Consider the following 18,685-nt stretch of genomic DNA (forward strand, 5'->3'; position numbering starts at 1 on the left):
TAACAGCTATAATAGGAAACTGCACCTTACATAGGGTACAGTACTTCACCGAGGGGTTCCAAGGTATTATTACTAGAGCTATTACTACACCCAGCAAACGCTGCTGATACCTTACTTCCGGGTTTGCAAACTCAGGACCAGACCCATCTCGGCGGAGGGATTCAATTTTCTCTTCTAGCCTCCTCCCCCCCCCTTTTTTGCTTCTGCTCTCCCCCCTCTTTTTTTGCACGAAAATAATTTGACAGCGTTTTGCTGACACTGGAATTTTGTGCCCGTGATGGGGGGGAGGGGGCAGAGCTCCATTATACGAAGCACGTATGGAATTCCTTGAAAAGGTAAGTCTGAACTCCCTTGAGTCTCCCTCCCCCCGCGTGATCTTGCAATTAGTTATTCCGCCCTCCCCAATGCAATCGCCAAGGGGAGGGTACGTCGTGCGCAGCTTGTGGAGGGAAGAAGCGAAGGAGGGCTGGGGGGTTGAGTATATTTCCTGGCGGAGCGATATTTGTTTACAGGATGAGCTGTAATGTAAGCAAAGTAGGACCCCAGTAAATAGCACTGTAGTAAATTAAAATTGCAATTGCCTTATCGGTGCAAAACAAATTAAGGGGGAAAAAATTGCGCCCTACAGTGATCTTGGACCTGCATGCACTTGTTGCAGAGTTGCACCAGGTAGGCAAACCCATAAGAACTTCCATTCTTTCATTAACCTACAAGCTCAACTTTTTTTTTTTTAAGTTTGCAGTTTAGTCACTTTCGATGTGTACGGTTAAGTAGGCGAGGCCCTCCCTGCCTCCTCCTCCTCCTCGCTGCAAGATATCCCAGTAGGAAAAGAACAGAGCACCAAGGTTGGCAGTTTTTTTTTTTTTTAAGATGTCCCTATTGCTTAGAATTTCCTTGGGCGGTTAGTTGCTTAAAACTGAAATCGCGTGCAAGCGCGAATGTCTCAAAGGACGGCAATTAAAACTGAAACGACCGTGTGACATTTTAAATATAGTGCGTGCCTGTGTATGTGCAAGCTCTTTAAGTTTGTCTGCGGGCTGGCGAGGTACCCATCTGCCTGGATCTGACACTTGATAAGGCGCTGCTGTACCTGCTTGCAATCGGTGGGAAATTGGAAAGCGAGAGATTTGCATCTTGGCCACTCCCTAACTCCCGTACACCCATGCTTGTTTTCCCTATGGCGTCTGCTGCTTCGTATTCGACCAAGCAAAGAGACACTTCAAGTAAGATGGATGCACTTTTTTTTCCCTCCCGGAGATATGAGTCAGATTCAGTCCCTGAAAATTGAGAAGATAATACGGTTGAGGTTTTTTTTTTAAAATATAATATAAAAGAGGAATATGAAATGTCAGCCCCGAGGCTATATGCCTTGTTTCGGGAGACTGGGAAGTTTGATTCAAGATCCTTCTATGCGTGGCATCAATAGAATCAAAGAGTGTGTGTAGTTCTGATTATTGTAATGCAGTGAGTCTCAACATACTATCAAGAGGTTATGTCTTATGCAACTCTTGGTTGATAATTGCTGAAAAGTATTGTGTGAAGTCACAAAATTCTTAAAAATGGTTCCACTGTTTCCCCCCTCCCTTCCCCCCCTTTTTTGTAATACAGATAGTTCTAAACATATGGCAGCTGGCCTTTCTACTGTATTAGCATTTTTTATTTTCCTGCACAAAAGCTCCCCCTCCCCAGTGTTTATGGAAAACATTTTCTTTTTCCTTTAGAAACATTTTTCATCCATTGGTCAGTTTAATAAATTCATGATAGATAATTGAGCTGAATCTAGACTTTGCTTTTACCATACTTAAACTATTACAGTAAAGCAGTCATTACTGATTTGAATAATTATAGCTAAATTATGACAGCCTAATTGATATAAAAACAATAGGCTGTCATAATAACAGTTTGCTAAAGCAGTCCATGATGATTGGAGGAATTGGTATACTTTCTTTCTACTTAAACAACAAATAATTGCTTTATTCCCAAGACTTGATATTTTGGAATTCATCCCCAGTGTTGCTGGATGCCTTCTAGAACTTAAGGTTTACACTTAAAAATTTCTGAGGTTGAAAAACGTTGCTCTGGGCCACCGGTGTCAAACTTGATCACATCATGTGATGTCACGTGACATATTGCAATTTTTTTTTTTGCCTTTGTAGAGCTGGGGTGGGCATGGCCTAAATGTGATGCATCTGGCCTATAGGCCATCTGTTTGACACCCCTGCTGAGCTGTATTTTTTTAGGCCAGCTGTGGTGACAACAACTGTGATCTTCTGGTTATGAACTTCCTAGAAGCCCTCTGTTAGCCACTACAGGTAGTCCTTGACTTACAACTATTTGTTTAGTGACAGTTCAAAGTTACAACTGCACTGAAAAAAAGTGGCTTATATGACACTTTTTCGCATTTAGGATAATTGCAGCATCCATGATCAACCTTCACATTCTTGGCTACTTTTTCATATTTATGACGGTTGCAGTGTCCTGGGGTCATGTGGTCATATTTTGCCACCTTCTGACAAGCAAAGTCAATGGGGAAACCAGATTCATTTAACAGCAGTGTTACTCACTTAACAACTGAACTGATTCACTGAACAGCTATGGCAGGCAAAGTCATAAATCAGGGCACAACTCAATTAACTGTTTCACTTAGCAAAAGAAATGTGCTCAGTTGTGATGGTAGGTCAAGTATGTGAACAAGGAAGCTGGAGTAGATATACCTTTTTTTTTCTTTTAATCTAAATCAGTTTTTCCCAGCCTGCTAACCTGCAAATGTTTTCATCTGCTTTTTACACTGTCCCTAGCCCAGAGTTGGGGAAAGTTAATTTCAACAATCAGGACTTAAAGGAAAGTAGCCTGCATTTTATATATTCAGCCTCAAGATTGATCTATATAGCATGCCCCCAATTTGGATGTTCCTCTCAACTATTTCTGTGTGTGACCATACATCTGTGTAATATGCATACACGGTAGCAGATCTCAGTGGCTATTTTAACATATGCTTAGACCCAATTATGCAAAATATGTTCTATAATGTTAATAGACATAATGATAATATAAGCATCGTGATGATCATAACGAATTGGTAGTGTAGACATTGTGCTGAACCATAATTTTATTTGATTCACGAGTTAATAAAACCCAGCCAGAATGGATTGTCACAGAAAATTTTCCTCACGTTGACAGATGCTCTCCACTGCAATATCTTACATCTGAAGACAAAGGCTACATGAATAGATTTTAAATGACCTTTTTATGGTAACTGTACCATTTGCTTTTAAATGAATACTAATCTAAAAGTAATTAACATGTATTAAATTGCATTTTGCTTGCTTGATTACTGAAGCCTTTTGAATTTCCTGACAATACAATCCTATGTGCCTGTTCACGTGAGAGCTCAGATCAATGGTGCTTCCTTTCCAGGTAAGCATCAGTGTAGGATTGATGCAGTCTTATATCTGTGAATAAGCTCTACTGAATTAAAATGGGACTGATTTGGAAATAGACCTGCACAGAAGTCACCCTTAAAGATTGTAGTCTTGTTTGAATCTAACATCTGTATGGGGCTCATTTGTAATTCATTAACTCAGGAGTTCAGAATTTTGGTCTGACTGTTCCTAATTGACTATAACTCACTTTTTAGCGACACAGCCAGTTAGCGTTAGTAAGTTTTTAATGTGCTTTTACAAATGCACCCATAGCTTTCTCCCTCTCTTCCTCAGAAAATGATTTTTTCAGTTCCTTGTTATTTCCAGGTTCATGTATTACACAAAGATGTGGATTTTTTATTTCCATCTTTGAAGAAAGCTTTGTAAAATCTATAGAATACATACATACATGTGTCTGTGTATACATATATGAGTGTGTGTATGTATGTATGTTTTAATAGTGTTATCTCTGATTATTTTGGTTTATGAATTTGGATTTATGATAAGAAAAGCTTATAAATAATTATACTGTTACTAGAGCCTTTAAAGGGAATTTGTCATGAGCCAGAGTTTCACTTTGAAATCAGACAAGAGTGAAGGGCTTGATTTTATGAAATCCTGTGCTTTTGGCAGAATCACAAGCACCCTATCTCTATTTTAATGCATTTTGACAAAGCAGATTTGGGAGCTGGTTTCAGTGTGTATGAATTCTCCAGCTAATAAGATTTTTTAAAAATCACTGGTTGTACCCACATAACACAAGAAATTATTATATGCTTAAGCCTGAGTTATTCATTAAATCACAATTGAGTTTGCACAGCATGTTTAGTCATAAAACCATGGTTTACAAACTAACTGCATGGTTAATGCCATAGCTAAATAAACTTCATTATTTTTGAGGTGATGCTTGTACTACATCTTTAATAAAGGTGTACTATAGAAGAGCTGGAATAGGTCTGGAAGGGAGCAGTGGAAATATATCGTATAATAGATGGTTGACAAAAATAGCCTAGAATGAATATGGGAACACCTTTCAACTATTTGTTCTTTGCCTTTTGAAAAGCACTATTTCATATAATACTTTTAAGAGACAAGTCCTGTGGGTTCTCCCTCATTGAAAGATTTCAAACAGAGATTGGATAGTTACACAGTATTTTGGAGATGCAGTAGCTTTGAATACTATGTGTCAAGCAGAATGACAGACTGGATAGGCTGTAAGGCCCTCTTATTAGCAGAAAAGTTACAGCCATGAAAATCGTTTGTTAGCAATCTAAAAAGCATATCACACAGAAGATGGTGAAGTGCTGTTTTGTATTATCTAAAGTGGAAGAGAATGCACATCAAGTTAAGTTGCAGGAAGTTTCTATTAAATATTGAGAAATGGCCTCGTGGTAGAAGCAATTTAACAGTTCTACCAGTTATCTAGAGCAGTGGTCTTCAAACGTTTTGATAGTGCATTCTAACAGGAAACTAGGGAAGGTGGGGGTATGTATCCCAAAATACTATTTATGTATTTATTTATTTGCTTGCTTACTTTATGTGTGTGTATGTGTGTGTGTGTGTGTGTGTGTGTGTGTGTGTGTAAAAACATGGAGACAAAGATACTGTAAAATAAACAGTATTGTAATATTTTCTTTCCTGTACCCCAGTGGATTGTTTTGTGAATCCCTGGGGTGCGTGGTCCTCCCTTTGGGGACTACCAATCCAGGACAGAGTTGTGCTCCCTAAAATAGGTCCAAGTAGCAGCTGGACAAACCATCTGTCAGATGCTTTAAAATGGATCTCAGCAATTTGGACTCAATGACTTGGTTATTTCCAACTCTCTGATTTTTTTGCCATTGTGCCTCATACTTCATTTATTTTACAGTACTGAATTGTACAGACTATTTCAAACAAACCATTGCTTTTACACAGCTTCAGTGTGAAGACTGAGACCTGTTCCAATAATATTAAAGGCGTAGTTTTTAACATTGTGAGGGTGTTTTTGTGATGGTATTCTTGTTGGCTTCTTGATAAATTTTAGTCTTGATGATTCAGTTCAGTGGATTCAGTGTCATGATGATAAGATGTCACTACCATGGACATATTGTGTCTGAATTTATGTGAGCACTATAGGAGCATGCATAGGCAAAATTATCTATTTATGACATAAAATTAGGTTTTAGATATAAAAATGCAGCTACTATATATGATGCAGCTTCAGTTTTATCCTAATGGACTTTAATTAATAGAGTTGATACATGTTTATTGTAGGAAGATATTGTCACCATTCATTAGCATGTTCTTTTTAAATGCAGGAAGATTTGAAATAGCTCAAATGATCATATCAAAGCTGGAAGGATCTCTTAAGAAGAAAAGAATGACTGAATTTTACAGACTGTAGCAGTATTCTAATTTGCCAGAATTGGAAGATACAAAATGTGAACAAAACCAGCCAGTTCATCTTTCACTGTTAGCCTGTATGCATATCAGCCTGATCTGGATGTAGTGTAATGTTCTGGCATTACAGGAGCACCTGCCTGATTCATAGGTACTCCTTTTTAAACTTTTTAACAGACTGTTGCTTTTACTCAGCTTCAGTATGAAGTCTGTTCCGGTAATATTAAAACACAAAACTCAAAACAATTTGGAAATTCCCTAGAACTTCAGAATACCCCCCCCCCCGCCCCCGCCGCCAAATCTTCTGGATCCTGCTTTTCTCCAGACCATTTCTGGAAAAATACTTCCAGTTTGCAATATTTACGTGAATAAATCATTGAACTGCTCTCAGAATGCCATGGGCCAAGAGAAGGTCGATGTAGTATGGAATGGAAAAAGAATGTTCCAGAGTTCTTCACAACATCCATTTCTGAATTGATGAGTTATTCACATTGCTTATGTATGCCTGTTGGGATAAGCTGTCTGTTAAGTCATTAAGTTTATAGCCTTGTAGACATTTTTCATTAATCTTGGTGAGATTTACTTAAGTTTTTAGCACCTAAGAACTTTGTCTTTCCTGTTCAGCATAAAATATATCTGTCCTTCCTGTTAATAAAATGGGAATTTTAGGAAGTCTATATGGTTAGATAAAGTAATACTAAGTATATTCTCTTCCTAACTCTTGTTTTGAAGGGCTTTTTAAAAATTCATTTAAAATTAATTTTTGTTTGACAAGTTGGTTCACAAGAGTAACCAAGTAGTTTAGTGCTTTTTCACTCGCTTTCACCCCCCCCCCCCATACCCACACCTAATATAAATATATAAATACAATGTTATTGAATTTTATCACAGTGACTTACAGTAGATGTGCTGACTTGGTAGAAATTGGTTACTTTTTAAATTTTGTGTAGCAGTCTGAAAATTCATTTCTGGTGCACAGTCTTGTACCCTAGCATGGTCTGAAAATATTTGTTTTGGTTTTGAATCAGAAGCACTGCATAGTTTTATTCTGTATTATACTTCAACAGTTTGAAAGAAACATTTCCTTTCGTTGAGTTGCACAGAGTTTACCCTTATGAAAAATGGTGCTGTTGTTAATTTTTTGCCACATCATTGAGTTACAAAAGGTTTGAAGCTGAAATAAAAAGCAGTTCTACTTTGCAACGGTGACACCTAAGCTGTTATTTATTGAGGCTCAAACTGCAACCAAGATGATTAATTATTAGTTGAAATTCATAGCAAACCACTCTCAAAGTGATGGGAGCTGTAGTTAGAAGTATCCTGGAAGATGAATGTTAACATTTACTTTCAGGAGAAACACTTCCTTATCTTACCGTCCCCTTATTTCAGCCCTACATTTAATCCACATATCCACTGCTTTATTTACAAATATATGCTTGAACATGATTCTCTACTTTTAACAAACCTAAGCCAGCTGATTATGTAGAATTTGTTAAATTTGTTAAACTGTCAATCTTAACTGGGAACTTTTTGATTCTGATCCAGTGCATAATCAAGCTGACTTAAACCCTACCGCAATTAGTGGCATAGCACCAGCATCATTCTCTGGTAGATCAGAGCCATAGAATTTAGAACATTTATTCATTACATTTATATGATGCCCATCTTGCTATGTAAAGCACCCCTGGAAAATAATAGCTGTGCCAGTTCCAAGATGGCCACTTGGAGACATTTTGCTGTACCATATGATGCCTTGCTATCTGTGGCCAGGCAGAAATGCATTTCTCATTGAGAGGAATAATGCAATCATAATGAATTAAACATTAAAGAGTTTGAACCAGTCGCATGATGCCCAAGGCACCTAATAGTAGATGTTGAGGGTAACTGTTTTAAACTGCTTACTAATAGGGCCAGCTGTGTCATTGTTATTGTCTTAATATCTTACAAACAAAGCAGTTTGCTTCTTTTCCTCCCCTTACAACTATTGTTTAAAAATAAATATCAGTGTTGAACTCTAAGGAGTTGAAGTCCATTTTCTCAAAGCAATTGAATTGGAGCAGGATGGAGTAGGGCAGAATAGTGATAGGATCAATATTGAAATAGAGTTGGTTTAAACAATTTAGTTATCTCAATAGAGAAACTGACAGAAGAGCAGGTATTGATGCAATTTAGAGCCGGTGTTTCTATCCAGAGTTGGGAAATCAATAGAAAAACATAAAAGACTAGAAGCAAAACTTAGATACGTTGTTTTTAAGGGCAAACTTTGCAACATTGGTTACAAGGCCATGTGATATATTAGACTGGTACCTGTGAAAATATGGCTCATGTCCAATATTGATCCATTCTGCAACTTTGTGAGTTCATTGAAAGGGTCCCTAGTACAGAGGATCATGTAGCTTGCATGTTGAATTTGGCTAATCTCGAACAACCGATTACATGAGAAAGCCTGTAGATTTAAGTCAAGGGACAATTTTGCATGCTTGAGATGAAAAGAGGTCATTTTATGTGTGCTTTGAAATGCCCCATGATCCAAATTTTCCTGTCATTATGAATTCTTAGTGCCATCTTGTTTCTTTGGATCTCTTGCAGTCCGTTTCCTTTTTTTAATCTTGGAATTGTGTTCAAATAATATGATTTGTTGTTAACTTTCATTTTTACTATCCCAGAAAGAAAAGACAGATGCATTCTACTCTGTTCTATGTATATTTTTGTCACCTCTGAAGTGTTGACTCGCCATGCTTCAGTTGAATACTGACATTGCAAGAGGAATACAGAAGTGGCAGCTACTTTGCTGTTATTTTGGGTGTGTGTGTGTGGCTTCCAAAAGGGTTGTTTTGTTTTGCATCATAGTCAGCCGCATATACAAAAAGCCTTATTAATAAGGTTAGAAGGTGTTCCATCTAGAACAAAGTAATTGGAATTAGGATTTACTTGTAAAATTAAACTTCTAAGCGCTTACCAAACAAATCATTTCTCAGTACAATTTAAGAAACTGAGATAACACAGTTTAAAAATAATTAAAAACATGTATTTCTCCCTTTTTAAATTTGAATGGCAGGTTGAAATTAAATTTTTCAGGATTTGAAAGTTGCTTATGTAAATTCAAATTATGACTTGTTTAATTTTGACATTGGCATATTTGTGGGCTGATAACAAATGAAATGTTTTCATTTTTGTTCGGTCTGCTAATTATGCTTTTTAAACCAATTAATTGTTTTTATTCCAGCTCATTAAAACATTACTAATATTGCGTGTGGTCTAATATTAAATTTGTTTACTTAGAAATAACATGCTATTAAATTAAAAAATATCTATTTTTAAATAGGGCTGTATAAAAACCCTAAATATTGTGACATGTGGACCTCCTTACCCCAAATTTCATACACCTTAGTCAGTGGTGGGATTCAAAAAATTTTACTACCGGTTCTGTGGGCGTGGCTTGGTGGGCATGGTAGGGGAAGGATACTGTAAAATCTCCAGTCAGAGGTGATATTTGCCAGTTCTCCGAACTACTCAAAATTTCCGCTACTGGTTCTCCAGAACTGGTCCGAACCTGCTGAATACCACCTCTGACCTTAGTGTAGTTATGACCCCAGCTCTGATCTTCTGCCAGTGGTGTGTGTCATTGTTAATGGAAATGAAGAATTCCAAAAAATTAATCAGTAATAAATACAAATTAAAAGATTAAATTACTTTTTTTTTTAGTTTAGATACTTTCAGTGAAATTTAAAAAATGGCTGTGACTTTTTAAAAGTCTGGTAATGAGTTCTCTTTGGGTGTTAAAGTCTTGTATATGTGAAAAATGGATGGGATCATGAACTTCGTTGCAAGTTCTCTAGTCCTCTAATACATCTGGCTGAGTACAGTTTTGATAGGGTGGGGTTGTTGTTTTTGGTCAAATAGAAATAAAATGTCATTTCATCCACATAGGAAGATAGGAGTGGAAGAAGAAACTTACACATATACTTTTAAACTTACAATATACTTTTAAAATTTGTGAAGAGAATTATACAGTAGTGTCTGTCATGGTCACCCTGAGAGATTTGTGCCAGAAGACTCTGTACATGGGCGTTACTGAGTCTGCCTGTTTTTGTGAAAGTATCTTTTTGGTGACAAAATGTAACATTGAACTAATACAATTTTCCTTTGCAAAAGTAGCTTTTTTTTTTTCAAAGTAATGATTGGATAGTTAATGATCAAATTGTCCTGGGAAGAACTTTGGAGAGACTCTATTTGCCTTAGTTACCACAAAACAATTACAATCCACATTTTATATTAGACATAATACAACAATATATTTTGTTGAAGAACCCCAATTTGCTGAATTCATATAACAAAACTTGGAGGCGAGATGGCTGGCAAATAAGTTTAATAAATAAACATTCCGTATCTAGCCACATTAGAGATTTTCCCTATCCACCCATGGACAACTTGCTTGAAAATTGACTGGCAACCTTTAATTGGAAGAGAGTCTTAATTTTTCTGTATATGGTTAACCCAACTCGTAGAGAATCATTGCTTTATGATTTCAAAATTTTGTTTTTTTCTTCCATATTACTTTATTTGCCTTCTAAATACAGTACAAAGTAAACTACTATATATGCCCTTCTTGACAACTTGAGATTCTGAGGGGTGTTGCTATATTCCCTCCTCCAGAAAGGTTGCAAGTTTTCTTCAATTGTAGGTAAATAGTGAAAAAAAATATTTTTTTCTCCCAGACTTGTGAAATTTAGCCTCAGTAGGCAGAGTGATATTAGCTTTATTATGAAGTTTGCGTTCTGATTAAAGTTACAATACGAGTTTCATTTGTGTTTTCTTGCATGTTCCCTGTATCATACACATTTAATTCATATACTCTGATAATAAATAAAGTTAAAGCCTCTTGGAAAAATATCAAGATTTTGCTTTGACTGAAAAAAGATCATGAAGTTATCTAGTGTTTGTTGCATAATCAAATTATTTTTCTTTTATAAATATTTCTTTTATTTTCTTATTAACATTTTTATATTAACAATGGTTAAAATACTCTGATATTTGTTTCACACATTGTTAATATTTTTATTGCCTATTCATTGTCTTGCTTATGTTTCTTAACTTATTTTTATTTAGATTTTCATTTTTGAATATTATTGTCAAAATATGTTTAGTCTTACATTTTAAAAAATGCCCTTATTTTACATGTTTATAAACTTAAGTACACCCCCCCTCCCAAATTTCTGCAAGTAATTACTGCAAACATTATTCTAAAGAGGATCAGTAGTGATTCCCCAAGGAGCATCAGTAGTGTTCTTCATTCTATAAGTAGATAGCATGAACACAAAAATTGACCTGAGCTTTCTAAGACTTTCTTTGTCTTTCTGTGCACTAAATTCACTGATAAATGTTGCAATAGATTGAAGCTACCTCCTGAAGTTTTCAGGTAATGTTTTTGTTACAATATTTTTGTTACGATAAAAATGTTTTATATTTTTCTATGATAGCAAACCTGTGTGTTGTGATGCAGATTTTTTAAAATCTTAATTCATTTTAGCAACCTGGAATAGTGTTGATTCTATTTATTATTGCATATTAAAAATGGAATTATTTGAATACAATATTTATTAGAATACAATACAATATTTAATACAATATTTATCAAAACTTTCCCTATTGGCCTCCTCTGCTGTTATCCATCTAGAATATTACACACACACATCCTGAGGTTAAATCCCCCCCCCTTTCCTGGCCTTTTGGAAGGTGTGAAGACCTATGCCAAAGGCTCACAGAATGTGAGAATGTGCGAAGGGGCCTATAGAATAGAATTCAACTCTGGGGATGGCTAGTGCCTTGAAAGCACTCTCCTCACCTTTTAATTTTTAACTTATTCTATCTTTGTTTTTTAATTTGGTTCCCATTTTACTGATGTGCTGTATTTTTATATGGTTTTTATGTTTCTAATTGTAAACCAGCCAGAGTCACTGTGAGAATGAAATAGACAGTATCTAAATTTGATTTAGGGGATGGCGCAGTGCTTAGAATACAGTATTGCAGGCTAATTCTGCCCATAGCCGATAGTTCGATCCTGACTGGCTCAAGTTTGAGTCAGCCTTCCATCTTTCTGAGGACTTGTAAAATGAAGACGCAGATTGTTGAGGGCAATGTGCTGCCATTTATAAACCTCTCAGATAGTGTTGTAAAGCACTGTGGAGCAGTATATAAGTCTAAATGCTATTCCTATTGCTATAAATAAATAATTTTTTGGAATTGGTGTATAACATAACTATATTTCAAATTTCTCATTTTGATATTTGTGACCTTACATTTAAGTCTATGAGTGTTCTTACAAACTATATTTAAATGAGAGTGCATAGATCTGCAGCATGTTGTTTCTAACTTTGAATTCTTGGAGCTGTGTTTTGGACATGGTTATTCTGCATAGTTTTTTTTTCTGATTTGCAGGGGGTACCTTCTGATTAAGTCTCTTCTCACCCCCTTCTCTTTCTCTCTCTCTTTTAATATCAAACATATAAATCAAGTCATGAATAGTACTGTAGACTATGAATTAATTAGCTAGCACAGGTGGTATTTGCATTATCAAAACCAAAGTAAAATAATTTGTATGTTTTCCTTGAGCATGCTTTTCTTCAGTTTCCATACATGTTGCAGTACTAAATTTGTAGAGATGAGATTGTAAAGAAGGCTACTATGTGGCCAAAGGTTAAATGTTTGCAAAATTATCTACATATTCCAGATCTATTATTATATAAGAAAATAATTAGAATTGTGATTTCTTTATCTAGAGAAGAAATAACATTCACTTTGTAATTAAGTGTGCAAGTACATTGTAATTTGCCAAGAACAATTGTCAGCAGTAAGCCTTACGCCTTATTTAACCATAGTAGCTTTTGTTGCATATCAAATTAAATTTCTATATATTTTCAGGGATCCTTCCAGTTCTAATCCTTTAAGTCATGAGAAATGAAAAGCCTGACAAAGAACATATGTAATTTATTTTAGGCATTGTAAAATGCAGATCAGTATGTGTATGATTGAATAGTTGAAAATTCACTTGCATGGAATATGTTTATTGTATGACTAAAATTAGTTTAAAACTAAGCTCCAAGACTCTCATGCTTAATTGTTCTTGAGCAAGAATGGTGTAAATAGCTAAGAGCTATATTCTAATTCTCTCTCCTCTCCCCCCCCTACCCCCCCCACACATACACTACCATTTTGCAGCCCTTGGAACCTCTTCTGATCATGATTATTGGAAACTGCCACTTAGAGATTCCAAACTTATGAAACGAGTAGTGTAAGCCTTCATATAGGCATTTTTAAATTTAAAAACCCTGCCCTTCCTGCCAGATGTGGTGTACAGCCAGTTCTGACAGGTTGTGGAGAACCAGTAGCGGACATTTTGACTAGTTCAGAGAAGCGGTAAATGCCACCTCTGACTGGCCCCGCCCCCATCTATTCTCTGCCTCCCGAGTCCCAGCTGATCGGTTGGGTCTTATTGTGTTGGAGAATAGAGCTGGAAAGCAGGTTAGTGGGGTGGGGAGGGAACAGTGGTAGGTAGAAACTGCATCCTGGATGAGATTGAAGCCAGAAAAGGATGCCTTGGAGAGCTTCATGTGCATTACTTAACAGCACTCAGAAAAAGAACGGGATATAGATGACCTACAAGGTCCGTCCCAACTCTGATTATCTGTTTTCTGTTATATAAGGCTACATCATACTTTGTACAGGTAATCCTTGACTTACAACAGTTTGTTTAGTTACAATTTGAAGTTACAACGGTACTGAAAAAAGTGACTTATGACCATTGTTTGCAGCAACCCCTGTTTTAGAGTTTCCAACAGTCACATAATCAAAATTTGGATGGCATGTATGTATTTGTGACGGTTGCAGTGTCCCAGAGTCATGTAGACACCTTCTTCAACCTTCTGACAAAGTCAATGGGGAGACCAGATTCACTTAACAACCGGGTTCATAACTGGCAATGATTCACTTAACAACTGACAAGAAAGGTCGTAAAATGGGTCAGAATTCCCTTAACAAATGTCTCATTTAACCACAGAAACTTTGGCCTCAATTGGCCTATGTTGAGGACTACCTATATATTTTTGATCTGCTGTGGAGGACATATTTAACAAAAAACTATCAAACTCTAAAGTGAATGTGTTATTTTATGGGAAGGTGAATAAGCAGGCCTTATCAATGGCTACTTCAGCCATCTGAGATTGCTTTTATATGCTTGAGATCTGTGGTGTTTATAATTAAAAGAAAACTGCAGTGTGGGTTCCTGGTAAATTTTGGCAGGAAAGTAAAAAAAAAAGTGTTACATTTATGATAGATTTAATCTAATTTTAAAAGTTGAAAATAAGCTCTGAGATGGGAAAAAATTAGTCTAAAAATTACCATTTCCAATAACAGCATTATATCATCGTTCCCCAAATAATAATTTAAAAAGTACAATCCGTTCCTTTCTCTGTTTTTACTGTTCATATTTCAAAAGGAATTGTCATGTTTATGTGCTCTTTTCAATCTACTGTGCACAGGCATAAATGCGCGTGAAAGAATGCATATGTGAAATGTTGCACAGCCTTTTATTACAATACAGGGAGATGCCAAACAGAGAATATGCATCATATTTTTCTGATTAGTTAGGATAAAAATTCAATTATAGTTCCTTCTACATTGTTGAAATAAAAATGCATAAGTTTGGAGTTGAGCACATTATTTTGTCTGAATAAATTACAGTATGCTTTTTATCGGAGTTGCTGGCACATCACTCTGAATGTTGTAAATTGCTCATCATTTACTGTAAATCTTTATGGTGCTTGGCAGACATATGGCCCGATCAAACTATATGGTTATGCATTCTGGGAAGTAATTTAGTGTAACTTTTTCTACAGTGACTCAAAATTGGAAGTATGTTCAGACATACAGACATCTAAAGACAAGAGAAGATAAAAATATGCAGCTGTCTTGTGTTATGGCTATTTATTTTAACTTACGATGATCCAGTGAAATTATTATTGAGTTTGGTTGCACTTTATTAAAAGTTGAAGAGAGAGAAGCGAATATATGGCTATCCTGTTTCCAATATCTCCTATAAATGGGAGAAATAGAGCCAAGATGTTGACAGGTGAACGGCTCTGAATTTAGACTTCTCAGTATCTCTTTCCCTTTTTATTTGGTATTGAAAGTATTATTTGACAGCTGCCCCATTTATGTTTGATTTTTTTTATCTATTAAATATCTGTCCTAAATGTGTTTATTTTGAAAACAGCATATAAAACTTTGCAAATTAAATGTTTACCTTCTTAAACAACTTGTTTTAATATAAAACTCACCAATAAAACAGAGGTGGAAAATAATTCTGCCCTTTTTGAAGGAAAAATTACACAGGTGCTATACTTGTGGAAACTTTTGTTGATGAACTTTTGTCAAAGAATACAGACAAGTGACTTAAAAAGTAGCGCTGTAGTGTATGTACAAGAAATTGGTTGTCAAGTTGTTGGCATGGCATAATGGAGCTAGAATGCTCATTATGACATATGTACTAATGTGATAGACTTGACTAAGAACAGAAGAGATTGGGATGGGCTATGAGATGAAGATATGGTTTCTATACTTTAAGAGATGGTGATAAATTACAAGTTAAAGTTATCTGTACTTGCTGAAAAGATGGGGGAGGTTATTTCTTTTTCTTTCTTCTGCATTTTTATTTTTCCATATTTTTATCTTTTGAAGTTTGTAATTTATCTGCATAATCTTTTCTTTAATAAGAATTAGTTCAAAAACCTATCTCAGTGAAACAATAGTGGGAGAACAGTATGTTTGAAATTAAGAACTGTAAAGAAAAGGAGGCATATATAGTGTTCGGTGTATGATAGAGAAAGAAGAGACTCAAAAATGACAAGTAACAAAATTTGGAGTTAGTAGATTAAATTGAGTGGACAAAATAAAGTTCTTCATTAGTCAATTGTGATGATTGGCAACCTAACTCGATTTAAAGAGATTTGAATAAGTCAATGTTGCATAGCACTGTTGATGGGATTGATTCATTATGGGCCATCAAGTTGTTTTCAACTCCTAGCAACCAGAGAAATAGATTGTCTCCATGATAGTCTTTCATGTCTTCAAATAGAGCGCTCATTGTCACTGAGTCCATCTACCTTGCTATTGGTTGTCTTCTTCTACTGTTTCTATCTACCTTGCCTAGCATTACAGCTTTCTCCAGAGAGCCAGGCACAAATGTGAACAAAATGAGAACTCTGGATTGGTTTGTTCAATGATCTATTTGTCCATGGTATTTTCAGAAATCTTCAACACCAAATTTCAAAAGTGTCAATATTCTATGATGGCTATAAATTGTCTCCAATATTGAATGCGTATTCCTCACTAAGGGATTGTTATCCTTGTTATTTATTTGTGGGTTTCCATGTACATCTAGTTGCCCACTGAATGAAGCAGAGTCTGGATTAGACAGGTCTTTGATCTGATCAAAGAAGGTTTTTTCATGTTATTACTGAGAAAGGAGACGATTAACTTGGAAGATTTAAGATACAATATACAGATTATATATTGCATTCTTGAATCTTGATACTTATGTGGCTGCTGGGGAAAGAAGACAAGTCTGTGATAGAAGACAAAGAGGATTTTGTTGTGGTTCTGGATAGACTTTTAAAGCATAACATCATTATTAGAGCAGGAGAGTTAATTTTGGTAAGCTTTGTTGTTTATTGTAATTTAAATGATCTAGATCAGGTTGCAAAGTTGTGTCATCATAGCATCGTCATGTGACATATCATTGCTTTTTCTGTCTTTGCTAAACCAGGCATGTGCGTGGCTAGTGCATGATACATCTGTCCCATGAGCCATGAGTTTGAGAGCCCTGATCTAGTTATATAACAATGTTGTATAAATAGATAATGTTCCTGAAGCACACCTACTGCCTACATGGAGTACCAAGGAGAATTATATCAGACAGAGGGGTCCAATTCACAGCTAAGTTCTGGAGGGAGTTCTTGCGGTCTATTCGGTCATCCCAGGCCTTAGCTCGGCCTTTCATCTGAGCACCAATGGGGGGGCGGAGAGACTAAACACCATGGTAGAGCAGTACTTGATGTGCTACGTGAATTATCAGCAGTCCAGTTGGGCGGACACCAGTGATGTGGCAGTGGGTTTATGGGTTTCTTTCCCACTAGTAGAAGAGGTAGACTATTTAGGAACAATGTTAGAAAAAATTAGTGAAGCTAGAAATAGAAACAAATTACATAACCTTGGGGGTTAAAACTAGGTATTTTCCTTGTATGTCTGATTATGCACAGAACGCTTTCATATTATTGTTTCTTTCACCACCTCTTTTCCAAAGAAAGGTCAGAAGGTAACATCAGATGCACTTAATAGTCAAGGAAATAGGTTTATGCTGCTATTTCTTGTGCTATTATAGTATCAACTTGAGCTGAGTATGAACTCTAATCAGAAGAGTATGAATAAGGTGGAGCTCATGTAGTAATGTTTTTTTTTTTGGGAAATATATTTGCAACTATTTTTATAATATCAACTTCTCTTTAAGTGTGGAGGAACTGACATCCTCATCTCTGAATTGGGTGAGCCATTTTGTCTTCCACCTCACCAGGGCATAAAATGGATTGAAAAGTATATGGATACAATTGCATACTTAGTATTTATTTAATTTTAAAAAATATTATAAACCTCAAAACGTGCAATAATGAGAATGGGAAGACATGTAGGTATGGGTAATGCATAAAGATATTAAAAATAGGAAAATGAATGGTAATAAAAGGTACTGTGGTTTCAACCTTGCCTACATTTATCTTAATTGTATCAAGAGCTTAAAACTCTTTTACTATCAATTCAGAAATGTTGTTTTGGTCTACATTATCTTCGTCTCTTTTGGAACAATGCAGACACCAGAACGGCTCAGAGTTACTCACCAGCTTGGCAATTTAGTTTCTCTATGACTAGATAAGAACCAGAGATCTCAGTTTATTTAAACAGGTCTGGTTTCAGTGACATGTTTGGCATCTTTAAGAAACCTTATTTTATGTACATGTAAACCAGGTGTGTGGTCTTTGCGTGCATATTGACCTCAGGCCTAGGAACATAGGAAGCTCGAATGCTAGGAGTGAGTATGTGGATACCACAAGCAGTTTGCATAATTCCTAGGAACTGCACCTTATCGGTTTTTTTAACAGGATTCATGACAAGTAATATTTACAAAGTACATTGAACTCCATTTAGTTACTATGCTTTAAAAAAAAGGTCTTAGGGAATGATGCAGCTCATTGCTTAGTGTTTTACTTGGCAGCACAGAAGCTTTTTTTAAATTTAATGTGTGTTTTAATTTTAAAAAGTCAGTTTTTGGTAAGAAGCTCAATAAATGCCAAAGAATGGAGTCTTGGAGGGTGCTGGTGTATAAGGTGCCATGTTCCCTGTTCAAGTTGCTTAGAATCACATTTAAAGCAGTGTTTAAATCAATTGTGATGCCAGCCGCAAATTCACTAGTTAACTTTAGACAAACTTAGACCATGCCTCCTCTGCAGTACTGTATAAGTATATACATTAACTGTCTGGTAACTGAAGTAGCAATTAAGGTGCTAGAAAAGAAATGGGAAGATGCAAGTCAGTGGTAACTTTCAAAGAGGTTTACCATCCATTTGGTAGCCGTGGCTTGGTGGGTGCATTTTGTGCATGCACACACACTTTGTGTGCATGCACCAGTACACTTTGCATACGCACAGAGGCTTTCCTACTCAACTCCTCCAATCCCTGTAGCTTCAACAGCTGACGCGCAGCAATCTGCTGTGCCACACAAAGCAGCTGCCCTCCCTTCACAAGCAGGGAATAAATGTCAGTATGGGAGCCCAGGCGGG

The 18,685-nt window shown here is 36.1% G+C and overlaps 1 protein-coding gene across 11 annotated transcripts in view; it reads left to right on the top strand.

Moving 5' to 3' along the window:
- The first annotated feature begins 178 nt into the window (after positions 1 to 178).
- The window catches only part of TRERF1 (transcriptional regulating factor 1), a 92,885-nt gene continuing 74,378 nt past the window's right edge, over positions 179 to 18,685 (top strand). For 3 of the 11 annotated variants that reach the window (XM_087932744.1, XM_087932774.1, XM_026695820.2), the window contains exon 1: positions 741 to 845. The gene's annotated coding sequence lies outside the window, so the exon portion shown is untranslated. Of the gene's footprint in view, positions 336 to 475; positions 670 to 740; positions 846 to 18,685 lie in introns of those variants that run through there. The other 8 variants (XM_087932756.1, XM_087932754.1, XM_087932765.1 and 5 more) reach the window with 7 other exon arrangements.

Source organism: Pseudonaja textilis, chromosome 1 (assembly GCF_049901715.1).
Source record: "Pseudonaja textilis isolate UNSWEBS1 chromosome 1, rPseTex1.2, whole genome shotgun sequence".
In the NCBI taxonomy this organism is placed as follows: Eukaryota; Metazoa; Chordata; class Lepidosauria; order Squamata; family Elapidae; genus Pseudonaja; species Pseudonaja textilis.